At 44.3% G+C, this 15,008-nt stretch overlaps 1 pseudogene; it reads right to left on the minus strand.

The window, feature by feature from the left end:
* Positions 1 to 12,621: 12,621 nt before the first annotated feature.
* Positions 12,622 to 15,008, minus strand: part of LOC144769687 (sialic acid-binding Ig-like lectin 13) — a 126,285-nt pseudogene continuing 123,898 nt past the window's right edge.

Genomic DNA, 15,008 nt, shown 5'->3' on the forward strand with positions numbered 1-15,008 from the left:
GCCTACTATCTGTTCGTGACGTGGTACTTATACCACTTTCTTAATATATGGTTTTACGTGCCGCTAGGGCCCTACTGTAATTTGTGCAACTTATGTATGATAATTGAGTATCTTGTTAGGTGCTTTAGCCTCTGAGCTCATAAAGAGCCCAGAGGGGTTGTGTTTAGAATAAATACATATGTATTTTATCTATAACCTGTGTGGTGTCCTTTCATTTGGTATTCAAGGGGTTACATATGGTAAAACAGCTGGCTTTACATGCCCTCTGAAGTTTTAGCCTAAGACTGCTTTATCCATGCTACCACTAGGATAGCTGGTTTATAAGGTTGACTTTATAACCATCACCAAAAAGGGTTGTTTGGACTGGTGCAAGGTGCTCACTAGAATAGTGAACATCATATACCAGGCCAACTTCTCACAAGGAGAAGTTGAGTTTCATCTGCATAGGATCTAATGTTGAGACCGTGAGATCTGATGATGTTTGCCAGCAAGGTCATGTGTGTGTTAAAGAGAGTAGAGCTGCGGGATGAGCCTTGGGTTCAGAGGTGAAAGGTGGCAGGCGGATCAACTGTGTTCTTCTGGTGAGAAAAGAGGTGATCTATCTGAGCGCGTCCCCATGAATGCAGATGTGGTTGAGTCTTTCTATCAGCTTGTGATGAGATACAGTTTTGAAGGCTGCCGAGAGGTTGAGGAAGATCAGGGATTCTGTTTCTCCTCCATAGAGCATGGTTGAGATGTCATCGGTGGCTGTGGTAAGGACTATCTTGGTACTGTGATTGCTGCGGAAACTGGATTGGTAGCCATAGAGTCGCTGGTTTTGCTCCAGGTACCATGTCATGAGTTGCTTGTTGATAGTCTTTTCAAGTATTTGGGCCAGGAAAGGGATCAGGAAGATTGTCTGGGCGTTTTTGAGCTTGAGCGTGAAGGGCTTTTTGAAAAGTGGTCTGACTTTGGTGTGATTCCAGGCATCAGGAAATATTGCAGTGGTGATTGAGGTCTTGAACAGGGTGGTGAATTCCTAGCCGATCCTTTGGTTTCCGAGGTTGAAGATGAGGCGCAGGCATGAAAGCTCTGAACCAATATTGCACCTGGCTGACTTGTAACCAGCAACCAAGGAGTTAAGGTAGCTAACAGCAGTGAAAACCAATTTGCCTGGAGAATTATGTGTAATGAAAATCTCTCAGGTGAGCAATTTAATTTTCATTTCAATTTACGGTTTTTATTGCAAGTATTGACAGAAAGTGATTGACATAGGACCACCTCCTTCCACCTGGCTGTTCGATCAGTAGCGCCCCCACCCCCCAGCGCCTTGAGACCCTCACGGGTATGTAGTGCGCTTTACAAATGATTGATTGATTGATTAATTGATTGATTTTTGTATTCTTTAGGCCATAAGTACATGTTCAAGGCTAAACTCAGAGATGTGCGAACAAGTGTGTACACAGAACTCCGACTTACAAGTTGTGTGATAATAATAACACGTTTACAGTTACCCTTCATAAATGCACGCAAGCCAAATGTCCTAGAAAAACAACCAGACATATTAACAAACCAGACATATTAACATGTAAACGTTCTGCCACTGGAGCCTTCCCTACTGCCTCTCTTCTCCGTCATTGGGCACGTTCAGTTCACTGTAAATATGTATTTGCTGCCCTTGAAGTTCCTGAAAGAAAGATAAGATCATAAATAAGAGTATGTCTTTAAATCAATTCATCTGAAAATCCAGGCATTTTTGTTTTATTGTATTTAGGTTCTGTTTTGAAATTGCATACTTATTTCAGAAAGAAAGCTATTGTTACTTGTGGGTTTTCCGGCTGACCATGTTGTTTTCCTACCTCGACTCAAGCCTACTGCAGTTGTGCCAAATTATTTGGCAACTCTCCTAATAGGGGTGAGTACTGACCGCTCACAAGCCTATGGGCGGACTAACCATTGGTAGTACCTAATTGAAAATGCACATAAGCAGGGGTCGTAACTGCATTTGAGAGTCATTCTACCAACATCAACTAGTTCCTTGATGTGCTCAGCAACAATTCAACCTCACTTGGGATAATTTATACATTATAATTTGTTGTTGCTTCTGTCATAGTGTGTGAAACTTAAGAAGATACCTGTGAAGATGCTGATTTGCTGTTTGTCAGCTAACAAGAAATTTAAGGTTGTGGTTTTTCTGATTATGCCTTGGTTTCTTGAAGGTGCCCTCAGATTGCGCTAAGAGTTGGTCTTATCGACCCAGTGTTTTTTAACCATCTTGACTTGAGAAAAATGGTCTGCACCACCAGCAGAAAAGATTAAAGATACTGGGACAAGGATGGAGAGGCTCCAGGAGAAGGCCCCAATCTAGTATTTTCATGGGAGACGTGTAGATGGACTGACTAGAAAGGTGCATTGACATGGGGGACAACCCTGTACCCAGAACACCTACACATGTGAGGATATGAATGTATTGTTGTATTTATACGAAACAAACTTAGCTAGAATTCAATAGAACACTGGTGGAGAAAGCCTGCTCAGGAGGACACATCATGAGAACCAAAGACCAGAGTTTGCATCATAAAATTAAGGAACTGCCAGAGACAGGGAAGGCTCACCCCTGCTAGTGAACTTGCAATGGCCATTGTACACCCACCCAGGCACTATGCACATAGGTTGCTAGTCATAGTGCTGAACCAAAGAAGAACCTTAGGATTTCCCATCCTAGAATTCTTAGGTATGTTTTTTGATTGTGTATGCTGCAGGCAATCTGCTTTAAAGTGACCTCTCACACTTTAGCCACTATCTGTTTTGGTCTCTTCTGTACTCTCTGGCTGAAATAGTTTTGCAGGATTGATGATTGTTTTGCTAAGCAATGAGTTAACCGCTGCGCGCGTTATGCTGATGGGCTTCATTGATATACCCCTATTGTTTCCAATAAATTACATCCTTTTTCAGTAGGCTGTCCTTCTTTCCTTGCAGTCCAGCTAATCTCAGCTATGTCTTCTATCTCCGTTCCCTGCCTCTCCTCAGTAAAAGGATGCCCTTAGTGGTATTTATCAAACTATATAAATCCTTCGCGTAACAGATACCTAAAATAGGCTTTTGGTCAGTCATTTGCTCACGAATAAATGGCTTTGCTGTCTATGTAACTTAACTTTACTGCTCCTGATTCAATGGAGTTCTACCCTATTCCCTGGTTTGGTCCTTGGTCCTCAGGAATCAAACCAAGAAATATCATCATTCAAATTCAGACCTAAAAGCACATTTACTGCTCCAGTGTCACATGATACTTTTGAATTAGTTGTCAAGAAAGACATCAAAAATATTCAATACAAAAGAAAAGCAAAAAATCTGAGTCGAGTGGAATACAGCGCATTGAGAACACTTGCTAACAATCCACATTTCTGTAGGAGAGTAGGGTCTGCTTCCTATGGTTACCCCCACTTTTTGCTGTGATTCACTGGTTTTTCGACTTTAGTATGGCTTTGGCCCTGCTAATCAGGCCCACAGTCTAGCTCTTCTCTCTCTAAATTGATACCATGTACTTTAGGTACATACCAGATTGGTTAGTGGGTCACCCTTGTGAACCCCTGTATATGGTACTCTAGGTACCCAGGGCATAGGTGCACCCTAGGCCTACCAGGGGCTGCAGCATGTATTGTGCCACCCCTGGTTAGCCTTCCAAACTGGCACCACAGGTCTTTACTTACAGCCTGGGTAATGTCGTGTAATCACCCCTACTTAGATATAGTATACCAATATCTATCTAATATATAGACACATAGTATAAGTCACTCCTATGGCAGGCCTTGACAATCCTGGAGGCAGAGTGCTTGTTTTTGTGTGAGAGGGTGCCCTGGCATGAGCTGAGCCCCTCTGCAGCTTTCGGAACCATCTCCTTATAGCTGTGCTATGATATAGCCATACCATATACTCTTAAGTGCATTATAATCCTTGCGGTAAATACTAACTTTGGTTTAGCTTTATCAAAACATGTCGTGTAAGGTGTCAAACACTTTGGAATACTACCCCCCTCCCCCGCCAGTCCTGGTGGCGGGAATAGCATTCCACCCTTCTAGAGGGAGAAGACATGTAGTTACTGGTAAACCCGGTTAAAGTTAAACAGATCCCTAGCACTCATCGAAAGAGCTCCACCATATCCTAAAAGAATTTACTTCTTTAAAAAAATCCATCATCGACTCCTGACACTGTAGAATGGACCGAAGAACTTTCTAAATTTTTGGAGGACAAAATCACTACTATATGTGAATCCTTCAGCCCAGACCCTCTGCCTATACAATACCAAGATCATGATCCCGTTATCGAGAAATGTCCATCTAGATGGACTACTTTCGAAATGTTTGACAAAGATAAGACCATTACAATAGGGCAAAAGATTAAATCAGGCTCCCCGTATGATCAACTCCCCCCGAAATTATTTACCTTACTTGCCCCGGCTCTAGCGGACTGTCTCACTAGCCTCCTTAACAAATCTCTGCTTGAAGCAGATGTTCCAGAAATTTGGAAGGCGGCAAGAATAAGACCAATACTGAAAAAATCAGGAGCTGATGTAAACATTCATGTAAATTATCGACCCATCTCCCTGCTCCCATATTTTGGGAAAATATTGGAAGCATCGGTCAACGGACAGCTGGTCGAATATCTTGAAACGAATGACCTACTTGACCCTTCACAGTTGGGTTTCCGTGCTGCTCACAGTACGGAGACAGCACTGGTCGAGGTCGCAGACAACGTAAGAATTGCTTTGGACAAACATCAATCTTCCATCCTTGTCCTCTTAGACTTGTCTGCGGCCTTCGACACCATCTCCCATCGTATTCTGATTCAGAGACTATGGGAGATTGGTGTCAGAGGGCAGGTATTGGAATGGTTCAAAAGTTACCTCTCTAACCGAACGACTACAGTTCAGATAGGCAAAATCTTGGCCAGTACTCGGCCTGTCAAAAGGGGAGTGCCACAGGGCTCCATTTTGAGCCCAACGCTTTTTAATATTTATATGGCTACCCTGGCCAAAATAATTAGAGAGTTCGGCTTCGATGTTATATCCTATGCCGACGATACTCAAATTCTAGCCACTCTTGGCCCTGACATTAATGAGACAAAAGACCGTCTTAAGAACTGTCTGATTGAGGTGAAGAACTGGATGGATCATAATCACCTACAATTGAATGGTAGCAAATCAGAGATCATGCTGTTTGGCAAAGCCATTGAATATTGGACCCAGGACTGGTGGCCTACACAACTGGGCGAATGCCCAGTCCCCAAGGAATCGGTCCGTAACCTAGGTTTCCACATGGATAATAAGCTCTCCATGAAAGCTCAGGTAAACCATATTGTCGGTACCTATTTTGGCATCATGCGCAGCTTACGCAAGGTTTTTAAGTGGATACCAGCTGAAGCCCGTAAGCCCTTAGTACAAGGCCTCATTATAAACAGACTTGATTATGGCAATTCACTGCTACTTGCCACAAATGAATGCCACATTAGGAACCTGCAGGTTCTGCAAAACACAGCAGCACGCCTCGTCTTGGATTTACCTCGACGATCCCCCTCTGTGCCGTGCCTAAAAACTTTACACTGGCTTCCTGTGAAAAAACGGATCACGTTTAAAACTCTATGTATGGTACACCAACATATGTATGGAAGGGGCCCAAAATATTGGACCATGAAACTCACATGGTACGTGCCAAGGAGGCAGCTGAGATCAAGCACTGAGTCACTACTCACTCCTTTTAGAATTCAAACTGCCATGAATGGAGGTCACGCTTTCTCCTTTTTGGCTCCATCCCTCTGGAATAAAATGATTCTTAGCTTGCGCGCAACCTCTGAACACACTAGTTTCGAAAGAAGCTTAAGACCTGGCTCTTCTGCTAATCTCTCCTACTTACCCTTTTGGTCAGAATCGTCTGCATGCGCCATGAGACTCTTTTGGACGTGATATGTGCGCAATATAAATATCTTGACTTGACTTGACTAGCATCACAAAATGGATGCTGCTGTCACAGATATGAGTATGCCCTCCTGCTGCTGGATGAAACTCCGGCAGGGTAGGCCTGGACAATACGTTTCCTATGCATGGAGGTGCTAGCACCTCCCCAGACAGGCTTTAGTGAATTGGGGCAGGGAGGGTTGCATTCAGTGAATGCTTTCCAGACACTGCCTGGGGCACACAAGGTTCTCCATGCATTTCTCAGTTCATACCGGTTGCTGGGGCACTCAGCCCCAGCTCTGGCGCAAAACTGGACAAAGGGGAAGGGGTGTAACCACCCCCTCCCAATGTCCACCCATAGGAGGGACCTTAGAGTTAGTCCAACCCCTAAACTTACTATAAGTATAGAAACCCAGTCCCTAGGACCTTAGATTACCCTTGACGAAACTCTGCAACATATATCTTGAACCTTCGACATTCCATATCGACTGGAAGACAGAAGAAATTTCCCTTGTGGTCAAACAGGCACCAACTGCATCTTTGCTGGTCTGCATTTTTGCAGCTCCCGCCAGATCCCGAAGAATCTGTGACTCAGGACATGGACTTCCTGACATCTTTGATGCTGACGTGGGACTGGAACTCCTGGACATGCTGCATTTTGTAAGGTGCACCTACTTTCCGAGGTATCCTGAAGTTGTGCATTGGGGTGCTTGAAGCCCCATTCCCGAGCACCTTTTGCACTGAAGCTCAGAGGTTCACACTCCACGAGTGTCCCAAGTGGCCCGCTTTGTGCATTTCAGCTTGACGCGTCTTTGCGGTTCCTTATCCGTTGGCTAGTGAGCCCCCACATAGATCAATCCTTGAATTACTTTGCTTTCCTGGTTGCTCAAGTCTTGCTCCCACTCCTTTCCAAAGGAGGAGTTCCTCAGACCTTTCTGGTCTGCACCGAAGCCAATATTGACATCTTGTGTGGATTGCATGTGCCACGGCTTGTTGGGTCCAATCTGTATACCGACACTGGAGTCTACTAGATCCCTTGTGGGACAGTTTGTATCCAGCTCCTGGTTGTAGTCAACGCCTCCTGGACCTCGTGGCTGAAGAGACAAACGTCACCTTTTCACCTGTAATCCTCCATCATCGGCTGGCATCTTCCTATCGCCATCCTGGTCACTGGCTAGTGACCCAGACTCTGTCCCTTCTGCTTTCAGGTTCTTCACATCTCTGATCCACCCTTGGAACCACCCAAACACTTTTCCTCTGGTCGCCTGCAGCATTTCTTCGCAGCTCTCCATTGTAATCGACGACGAAACCTGACACCAAAAGACACCTATGCACCCGGCTTCCCTGGGTGAGGTAACACAAGTACTCCGGTGCTCCCGTGGGTCTTGACTCTCGGAGTGTCCTAGTCTTAAAGGGTTCCATCGTAGTTCACCTAGAAGTGTAACTTGTTCGTTCTCCATAGAAAGTCAATGATAACCCGTGGCTGTGTTTAGACACTGCATGCGTCTCACGTGGGCCTCCTACATCCTAACCTTTGGTGGTTCTAGGCAGCCACAGCGATTCCACAGGCATCTAGACCTGCTTTCTAACTCTCATGTGGTTCTTACACCACTTTTTTAGTATATGGTTTGTGAGGCCCCTAGGGCATTACATATACTGTGCAACTTATCGTATGCTAATTAAGTTTCTTGTATTGTCCTTTTACCTCTGACCTCATAATGAGTGCAGAGGGGTTGTGTTTAGAATAAATGCATATATATTTGATGTATACCTTGTGTGGTGTACTTTCATTTGATCATTCAAGAGATTATATTTGGTAAAACAACTTGCTGAACTCGTCTCCAAGTCTTAGCCTGAAGGCTGCTCTCCACAGCTACCACTAGGATAGCTTTCTATAAGGTTGACTTTATAACCTACCATCAATAAGGGTCATTTGGACTGGAGCAAGGTGCCCACTAGAATAGTGGACATCATATACGAGGCCAACTTCTCACGATGCAGTTTTTCAGAAGGCAGATAAAGGAGGTGGTTTAGTAATGATGGACTCTGATTACTACAAACGTAAGGTGCTCGAACATGGATGTCTAGATGGGGATCCTACTGTTGAAATTGCCGACACTTTGAGAAAAATATTAGATCAAGCAGAGGATCTGCATTGGCTTGATTCTACCACGAAACAATTCTTAACCAACCAGTTCCCCAGAAGACCAAGAATTTACCTACTAAAATACTCAAAGGTCTGGTTGATCCACCATTCAGACCGATAGTGTCAGGATGCGAATCACTGTTCGATAATCCTGGGCGTTACATTGATGCTTATCTGCAACCATTTGTCCAAGGCTAGAAAACTTAGGTGGAAGACACAACAGATTTTTTGCGCAGTTTGAAAACACTTACAGATGAGGTTTCACATGATTGGATCCTATGCACCATTGACATGGTCGCATTATATATTTCTATTCCGCACGGAAATGGTTTAGAAGCCATTGAATGGGCACTGTTAACACAAGGAAATCTAGATGCACCCAAATGCTTCATTTTACAACTGCTGTAGTTCTGTTTACTGAATAGTAATTTTACATGGAATGAGAAGTTCTACATTCAGCTAAACTGAACTTCAATGGGATTTCCAGGAGCACCTGCTAATGCGAATACGTATATGGCAAAATTTGAGAATGATTATATTCTTTGTGATCCAATGTGGCAAGAAGGTTTGGTTTTCTTTCGTAGATTCATTGATGACATCTTCCTGATTTGGAACAGATCAGAGTTGGCATTGAGCAAAAACATACGCACACTGAACTTAGTAGATCCAAGGATTCAGTTCACACATACTATCTACAATAGAGCCTTGCCATTCCTTGATGCATGGATTGAAATCAAATCAGGTCAAATTAACACACGTGTTCAGAAAAACTGCAGACAAAAACAATGCTCTGCTATACAGCAGTTTTCACCCCCCATCCTTAACAAGGAATTTACTGGTGTCTCAGTACATGAGAACTCAACAAATCTCATCAAACAACAAGGCATGTGAAGAAACATGGGAGAAATAAAAACCTAACGATATCCAAAGAGGATATCCAGAGGAAGTCTTGAACCAACAGTTAAATAAAGCCAAACTTTTACCCAGAGCACAACCGTTGGAGAAAGTGCCAAAAAAACAAGGACAGAATTATGTTTGTGTGAAAATATTCCACGGCATCTATAGCGATAAGAACTATCATAAATAAACGTTGAGATCTATTGGAGTCTGAAACTGATTTCAATAAATTATTCTGCAACAAGCCACTGTTCATATACATCCGATATCAAAACCTAAAGGAGATTTTATCAAGGAAGAAAAAACAACCAACTATCTAGCAAATCACAACTGGCAAAAAAGGAACACACAAATGTTGGAATTGCACTCATTGCAATACCGTCTTTACCGGTGAGATAATGTCACACCCCAGAGCATTACCAATTGCAACACAGAAAATGTGGTTTACGCAATGAAATGCCCATGTGGGCTGCTTTACTTGGGTAAAACTGAGAGAAAGATGAAAATCAGATTAACAGAACACAAAAGTAAGATACGCACAAAAAAATACCAGCTCCAGTTTGGCGATGCATTGGGAAGAAGAACACCACAACATCGCGCAACTCAAATTCCAAATTATAGAACAAGTTGTGAAAATCCCAGGTGCAGACAATTCCAAAAATCTCTTACAGAGAGAAGTCTTTTGGATAAAAAGACTTCGGACCTTGATGCCAAATGGTCTAAATGATAAATTGGAAATGTCATGCTTCCTTTAAACACATATAACAGGCATCAAGACAGCCATTGAGGGATCCCAATAATAACATATATCTTATGTTAGAAACACACATTACTCACTGCACATACATACCAAGACTGAATATGAACACACACAGGGGGCACAGATAACTTATTTCTGATTCGTGTTGAATTGTGTATTGCTAAATGTTATTCATAATTTTACAAAAGTGTACTAAAAGGCGTTGAAAACGATTTGGTATGAGCTCAAAAAAAGTATTGTTTTGATTATTGTATTTCCTTTGTTGCCCATAATGCACTGCAACTGGTCTGAACCTGGACACTGCATGCTTTTTCATTCACTCATAAAGCACTGAGGTACACCTTCAATAGCGATTGACACATGGAATACCTAGCTACTTTCCATGTGGAAACAGAAGTTGAGGAGTGCAGAGAACTGATTTAGTTATTTTTGATAAATAATTTGCACCCGTGGGTACGCGGGAGTTGACTCAGAGTCCGCTTTCCATTTTTGATATGCTTTCCGCGATCACATTATCGTGTCGTTTCAAATACCAGGTAGTAAGCTTTCTACTCACAAGTCGGAACCGTGCTGGTGTGAGAGGCGAGGGAGGAATCCGGTTGGAGTATTGCTACGGTGGAGTTTAGGCTTTGAATGGTTAACATAATAATGAACGAGGTTCGGTGATTAAGCGCGTATGCGCTGGCCACTGGTTGATTAAATGATGAGCACGGTATTTATTTATTTATTTACGTTAGTTTTCTATAGCACGAACATGACCCTGCACAGTGTATCAGAGCGCTTTACAGGAGCTTTTCAACACATCGAACCTTACATATTACGAGACATTACCGATTTGCAACATTTACTGCACTTTCGTAAGGTATAACAACATATATAGTTTACCATAGTGCCTCTAGAACTATACAACACAATAAGACAAACGAATATACAAGTCCAAAATTGTACAGTAAGCTGCTTGCGTGAGCATTCGAACAGCATGACAAAATAAAATACAGATTGCTGAACATTAAGGTATTAGGGGAGAAATGTCTTCATTTAAAACAGTTTCGCTTTCTTTTTGAATGTTGCGAGGGATGAAATTCTTCTCATGTATGGGGGAGGGCGTTCCGAATTCTCGGTGCTGCTCCTGAGAATGCTCGGTTTTAAGTTCTTTTCTTTCGGAAACGAGCCGGTTTCAGTAGTAGCTCCGCTTTGCTCCTGGAGGAACGTGTCCCTCCCGAAAGCATGAGTTTCTGGGCGAGGTAGACTGGAGTTTTGTTGTGTATTACTTTATGGGTGATGCATGCCAGCTTGAAATGAATTAGTGCTTCGAATGGTAGCCAGTTGAGAGCTTTCAGTTGAGGGGCGATATGGGTGAATTTTTTTGGATCCCGCTATAAGTCTAGTGACTGCATTAAGACATGCTTTTAATGGGGCTGTTGAGATCTTAGGGAGTCCTGCTAAGGGTGTGCAACCATATTCGATCCTTGAAATGACCAATGCCTGAACTGTTGTTTTGGGGTCTGCTTTATTCATAAAAGGTTTTAGTTTTCGTAAGTAGCTTAAATGGAACCTGCCACTTTTTGCCATTTTGTTGATATGTGCTGACGTGTTCAGTTTTTTTTCCAGAATAATACCCATTGATTTAGTTGACTCAACAATCTTCGGAGTACAGTTTAGAGCAGTGATGAGGTTGGACCATTCTGTTATTATTATTTTGCTTTTCTGTGGTGAAATCAGAAGGAATTCAGTTTTCTGAGGATTTAGATTTAGGTGGTTCTTGGTTAGCCATTGAAGTGTTCTCGTCAGAGCTATGTTCATTGTCTTTATATCATCAGTCGACTCGACCTTGTTGTACAACTGAGCGTTGAACCTTGTGGAACTCCTATAGTATTATTGGTTGCGCTTGACAGGGTTTGGTTGACAATTACTTTTTGCGAACTATTCTCCAGAAGGAGCTGAACCAGGTTAGCACTGTACCCTCAAATCTCATTCTGTTTTTCAGTCGATCTAGTATATTGGCATGGTTCACCGTGTCGAAAGCTGACGACAGGTCCAACAAGATTAATAGGCATGTTTCGTTCTGGTCGAGAGCCCGTAAAGCGTCATCTACTATGTGAAGAATCACAGTTTCCGTGCTGTGGTTTGGGTGGAAACCGGATTGGCAATCATTTAAAAGCTTGAAATCAGAGATGTGTAGACTCAGTTGTTGTTGGACACATTTTTCCAGAATTTTGGCCAACATGGGAATATTGGTTACCGGTCTGAAATTGTTCGGATCTAAGGGTTCTCAGTCGGTTTTTTTAGGAGCGGGATGACTTGCCCTGTCTTTACGCAGGCCGGTATTTGGCCTTGTGATAATGAGGCATTAATGACCTTAGTCCATGACGGGATTAGCAGGTGATTTATGGAGGACCAGCCTTTCACCGATAGAGGATAATTATAGTGATTGTTTGGTTTTGTGGTCGACATGATCATTGAAATGTCTAATTCAGTGACCGGTATAAAATCTGACCATCTGGCATTGTTTTTAGGTTTGACTGAGTCTTGTTCATCCAGCACCTTATCTCCCATGCCCTTCTCCATTTCAATGTCTTCAGCAGCTTTTTTGAGTTCCCCCTCCAATGTGTTAGCTTTGTCTTTAAAGAAGACCGAGAAACCTTCGCTATTTAAGTTTGTTTTGGAAGTAACTGGAGCCATTTTGGCCGACTTGTTTGATTGACCTTTAAGTAGATTGAATAGTTTCCTAGGTCTATTTACTGCGTTATCCAATTCTGTCCTGAAGAATTCTTTTTTTGATTTAATAGTGCTTTTATTATACGCTTTCCTGGATTGTCTCAGTAAGGTTAAATGGGGTGAAGAGGGGTGTTGTCGCCATTTACGTTCTGATAGTCTCAGTGACCTTCTTTATTCATTTAGGGCACCATTGAACCACGGGTTTTTGTCTTTGTCCGAAATCCTTTTCAGTTTTAGCGGGGCTATGTCCTCAATAATGCTGGACATTGCTTTGTTATAATGCAGCATAAGGTCGTTGACATCAATCATGGTCTTGGGTGGCTGCAGATCAATTTCGCGGCACGCAGCTATGTTTTCCATATTAATTCCTCTAGTGTCCCTAGTCCGCTTTTGGGTTTAATAGTGTCGAAGATTTAGTTTGTCTGAGGGGAATTTTTAATGTAATTATGTGGGGGTCCGACCAATCGCAGGGTGTGATTACAATGTTCTTAATTGATTTCTCCATAGCTATGATCCAATCTAGGATGGATCCTTTATTGTGGGTGGGGAGATGACATCCATGGACTAAAGATTGCCCATTCAGGAATGTTTTAAATAGGGTGATTTGAGTATCATCTTCCTTCTCCCAAAGAATATTGAAGTCTCCTAAGAAAATATCGTAAGTCTGCAGATTAGAGTTAGTAGTAATGATTTCTATCAACTGGTTGATGGATTTGGTCTTAGTACCCGGGGGGTGGTATAGTGCATGGAGTTTACAGTTCTGGTTATCTGCTTATCTTAAGGACATGCCTAGATATTCACAAGACTCTAAAGGATCAGCCTGTATTTTTGTGATGGAAATGTCAGATCTATGTATACAAGCAATGCCTCCACCCTTCCTGATAATTCTGTCCTGCCTCAGAATCTGGTAGTTCAGGGGGACTAATAGGTCTAGCCAGGGCAACGAAGAGTCAGACAGCCATGTTTCAGTTAAAATGATTATGTCAATTTCATGGTTGAGGATGAGGTCGGCTATGTCTGCCGCATGTTTATTTGCTGAGCGACAGTTGAGTAGAGTGCAGCGAAAAAATGTCTGCGCCATGCTCAAAGGTGGCAAAGATTCTTCGGGCATTAGTGACCCTTTCCTAAGATTGTTGGCATTGATCCTTCTAATGTTTGCCTGAGAAGTTCTACCAGCGTTCGTTATGATAGTTTGAATATTGCTGTTTTCTCCTATCTCCTATCGTGACTCCTGACCTGCTTGCAGGCCGAGTCACTCCCCAACCGCCGGCCAGCTCCACCTGCTGATGCCTCGCCGCTGCTCTCCAGCACGCGAACTCGCGCCCGCAGTGACCGCTGCCACTGCTACTTGCCACAGCTTAGCCATCTGTTGTTTCTGACTGTATTTAACTCCTCTTTTCCCAACTGTTTTATATTTTATTTTTCTTTCCCAACTGTACTCTGCTGCTTCTGCACCGTTCATCATCCCCTCCACCCCCCTTTTGCCTTCTGTACCTCGCCTCCCTTCCCGCCGCCTCCTCCTGAGGCCACGCCCCACTCGCTGCCCGCTTCCACCTTCCAGCTGCCCCTCCCTCCCTAGCCGCCTCAAAGGTGACTGCTGCCAGGCGATCGGGGTGACTCCTGACCTGCTTGTAGGCCGAGCCGCTCCCTGACTGCCAGCCAGCTCCACCTGCTGCGCCTCGCCTCTGCTCTCCAGCGCGCCCCGCCGCCGCCCCGCTCCCGACTCCCAGCTGCTGCTCCCTCGCCACCTTAAATGGCGACCACCGCCCGGATGCGCAGCGGACGCACTCAGCGGACACACGCAGCGGGCGCGCTGACTGTGTGCCGAAGGCGCGCCAAAGGCAAGACCGTCTGTGCCCGTCCGCGCCTGGACCACGCTCAGCGCCAGAACCCCTGGTCCCCAAAGCCGCCACCAGACCAGACTGCACTACGACCCCAGCACCCTCCACGCACTCAACGCCGGACGAGATCACTCCTGCTACTGGACCACTCCGAAGCGCACCCAAGGGCCCTTCTCCTGCCGGAACTGCAGCTTCACCATCATCCGGCCTACCAAACCATCATCCATAGAACCCAACCACCTCCGATGCATCCTCCTCAACACCCGCTCCGCTCGCAAGCAAGCCATCGAACTCTGGGAAATCCTAGACTCAACCACCCCGGACATCGCCTTCCTGAAGGAGACCTGGTTGAACGCTACCTCGGCACCAGATATCGCCACAGCCATCCCAGAAGGCTACAAAATATCCCACAGAGACCGCACCAATGGAGTGGGAGGGGGAATCACCATCATCCACAATGACACCCTCAGAGTCTCGACCAACACCGACGACACCCTCACCACCGCGGAGCACATGCACTTCCAGATCCACACCGACTCTAACACCACCCTCATGGGAGCACTTATCTACAGACCACCCGGACCATGACCACAGTTCAGCGACGCCATCGCCGACCTCATCAGCACCCACGCCCTCACCTCCATGGACTACATCCTCCTCGGGAACCTGAACTTCCACCTCAAGGATAACAATGACGCCAACTCCACCGCCCTGATC

This window comes from Lissotriton helveticus, chromosome 7 (genome assembly GCF_964261635.1).
Source record: "Lissotriton helveticus chromosome 7, aLisHel1.1, whole genome shotgun sequence".
NCBI classification, from domain to species: domain Eukaryota; kingdom Metazoa; phylum Chordata; class Amphibia; order Caudata; family Salamandridae; genus Lissotriton; species Lissotriton helveticus.